The sequence below is a fragment of the Lactuca serriola genome, chromosome 3 (assembly GCF_051521515.1).
Source record: "Lactuca serriola cultivar US96UC23 chromosome 3, Lser_US96UC23_V15, whole genome shotgun sequence".
NCBI classification, from domain to species: domain Eukaryota; kingdom Viridiplantae; phylum Streptophyta; class Magnoliopsida; order Asterales; family Asteraceae; genus Lactuca; species Lactuca serriola.
This window is the reverse complement of record NC_136410.1, coordinates 201,277,407-201,280,437: the sequence shown is the minus strand read 5'-3', so window position 1 is coordinate 201,280,437 and position 3,031 is coordinate 201,277,407. Positions and strand designations below refer to the sequence as shown.

Genomic DNA, 3,031 nt, shown 5'->3' with positions numbered 1-3,031 from the left:
CATATTTATACATATTTTTAGGCAATATTTAAGTACATTTTTATATATATTTTGGTTATTTGTATAGAATAATGGTACTTATAAGGTTAAATTATATTTTGCAGCAAAAAAGAAGACATTTTGAAGAAAATGGACTAAAAGTAGTAAAGAATGGAACTTTGGAGGTTGTAGGCTTGAAAGAGAAAAAAATCACCCAAAAAAGACGTACTCACGACGTGAACAATCTATGGTACACGATGTGAGGGAAGAATTCTAGAAGATATGTACACGGGTGAAGGAATCCTTGCCGAACAAGGTTATCTCGATCTCACGACGTGAGAATTGGAATGCTCATGACGTGAGAAGTGAATTTCCAGAAACTATATAAACTCTCTTCCATTACGAATTAAAGGAACTTTTTTGGCTGGCTTAGAGAGATTCATGGAGATGAATTTCAGAAGAGAAAAAGATTTGGAAGCTGGTTCTAACACCAAGAAAGAAAGAGTTCATAATTTGGTTCATAGTTTGGTACACTTTAACATGTTTTGGATTATAGAATTCGTTTGTTTAGCTGTTAATATGTCCAGCTAAATCTAGCTACTTCTATTAGCTAGATGAAGCTGGAACTCATGGTTTGAATGCATAAGATTTTACTTTATTTTTTGGTTATATGCTTGTGTTGATTGATTTTACCTAGCATGTTTAGTTAATGATTTAATTGCTTTAAATTCTTGTTCTGTGTAGTTAGTGAACAAAAATCTGCATGAATATGAATACCCAATAACAAAGTGAACACTAGTTTATTAGAGCTAAGATCAAACCAATCTTAGATATGTAAATGAATCATTGAATTAAGCTGTGTTAGAGAACTCATATTATGATTGTAATTGTGTTTTTATTAATAAATCTTCATAGCTCTAATCTTATTTAATAATTGATTCTGTGTAAACTATTGTGTGACCATACATAGAATTACATGAATTGATTAATAATTAGTAGGTTTACAACTAAACTGCTAATACTTCTTAAATTGGTAACCAACGGTAATAGTTTTGACTAATGTATAACCATTGAGTGAAAGTGGATTCGAACTAACAGAAGTATTTTGGTTATTGATTGAGTTTTTGTTAAAGAATTAAGTTCATCTAAACTTGCAAAATTAGATACAAACCCTTTTTAGCTTATTAATAATTAGATTAATTTAGTAGTGAATATATTAATTAATAACACCGTTCCCTATGATCGATACCCGACTTACCTAAGCTATACTGTAATCTAACTAGGTACACTGCCTATAAGTGCATAGTTAGTCTAAGTTTGTTAAGTTATAAATATTAAAATTAGTGGGGTACTTTCGTGCACATCAAGTTTTTGGCACCGTTGCCGAGGAACGGCTTAGTTTATTAGTTATTTTTTGTTTATTAGCTTAGTTTATTAGCATATTATTTTAGCAAAAATTTTGATTTTTTTTTCTGTCACAGAACTCACGACGTGAGCCATATACACTCACGACGTGAATGTTGTGATTCTTAGTTTTCCTTAGTTTTCAGTTTATTTTTCTATTTTAGTTCAGTTTTACATTTTTATTTTGTTTAGTTTGCAGGAGTTCATGACCAGAGGCTCTAACACACCTTTGGTGCCACCGATTGAAGATCCAGAAGTTGCACTTCACAAAAAGACTGATAAGAAGACGCCTTTGCAAGAACTAAAATCCGCCTTTTCAAGAAAATCTGGAAAGAAGAAAGGAGAGTCAAGTTCAACCACAAAGGACAAAGGAAAAGCTGAAGAACTTGGTCCAGTTTCTGATCCACATGAATCCGAATACGACACCGATTCAGAATTTGCGCTATGTATGAGTGAACCCGAAAATGAACCGGAAAACCAAATGGCGAACATTGAAGAAATGTCCATGGGAGCTTACAAGAAGCGGATCCGAGAAGATGTGGGTCCTGGTTTAGTCCAACCCGCAATACCTGCCACTGCCACATTCGAGCTGAAGGGGCACATCTTGACTACACTGAAGGATATCCCATTTTACGGGAAAGATCATGAGGATGCTTTTAAGCATCTAGATGAATTCAATGACATTGCGGATTACTTTAATGTCCTAAATATCAATAGAAACACCGTCCTGCTCAGAATGCTTCCCATTACTTTTAAGGGAGCTGCTAAAGAGTGGTTAAAATCACTTCCACCGGGTACAATCACCACTTGGGCTCAAATGCGTGAGCAATTTCTTGACTAGTTTTGCCCCCCATCCAAGATAGCTAAACTCAAGAAGGCAATAGCCAACTTTGAACAACAGCCGGGGGAGTCATTGTACGAGGCATGGGAGCGGTACAAGGGCTTGCTCAGAAATTGCCCTCAGCATGATCTTAATGTGAAACAAGAGATGTCGATTTTCTATGATGGGTTCAACGTTATGAAAAAACAACTCCTTGACTCTCAAGGACCTTTGACAAAGAAAAATCCAAGGGAGGTCAAGGAGCTGATTGAAGAATTCGCGAAGTACTCTCGCGAGTACTACAACCCTAGGCAAGATGGAATGAAAGGCGATGGAGGTGCACAAACTGAAGAAATAGCAGCTATGATGGCTATGCTGAATAATATGGATCGAAGGTTAACACAAATGGACCAATCAATTCATGCTATAAGAGTTGGTTGCGAACAATGTAATGGTCCACACTTGACCAAGGATTGCAATTTAGATGAGTTTGGAAATAAAAAGGCTCAAGTGTGCTACTCGAGTGGGGTCAAGTACGATGAAGACTGGAGGAAACCAAAGAAAGAGTGGCTGCCATATGAAGAATATAAGAAGCAAAAAGAGGAGAAGTATAGGCGGACAGGTTGAGGCTTCTACCAAAAGGAGCAGCCACCAGCTGAGAGGAAACCCGATCTAGAGACCATGTTAATCAAGTTTTTGGAAGCTTCAGAAAAGAGACATGAGGCTACTAATTCTGCTATTAATGAACAAAGAACTTTGGTAAAGAATCATCATGCATTGATGGTAGAACAACAGGCTTTAATAAAAAATCAACAAGCCTCCATCAAT

The 3,031-nt window shown here is 36.2% G+C and overlaps 1 non-coding gene across 1 annotated transcript; it reads right to left on the bottom strand.

Moving 5' to 3' along the window:
- Positions 1-2,248: 2,248 nt before the first annotated feature.
- On the bottom strand, positions 2,249-2,355 carry LOC145096588 (small nucleolar RNA R71). Its single transcript, XR_013703964.1, has one exon. It is a non-coding gene; the product is annotated as a small nucleolar RNA R71 (small nucleolar RNA).
- Positions 2,356-3,031: the final 676 nt, after the last annotated feature.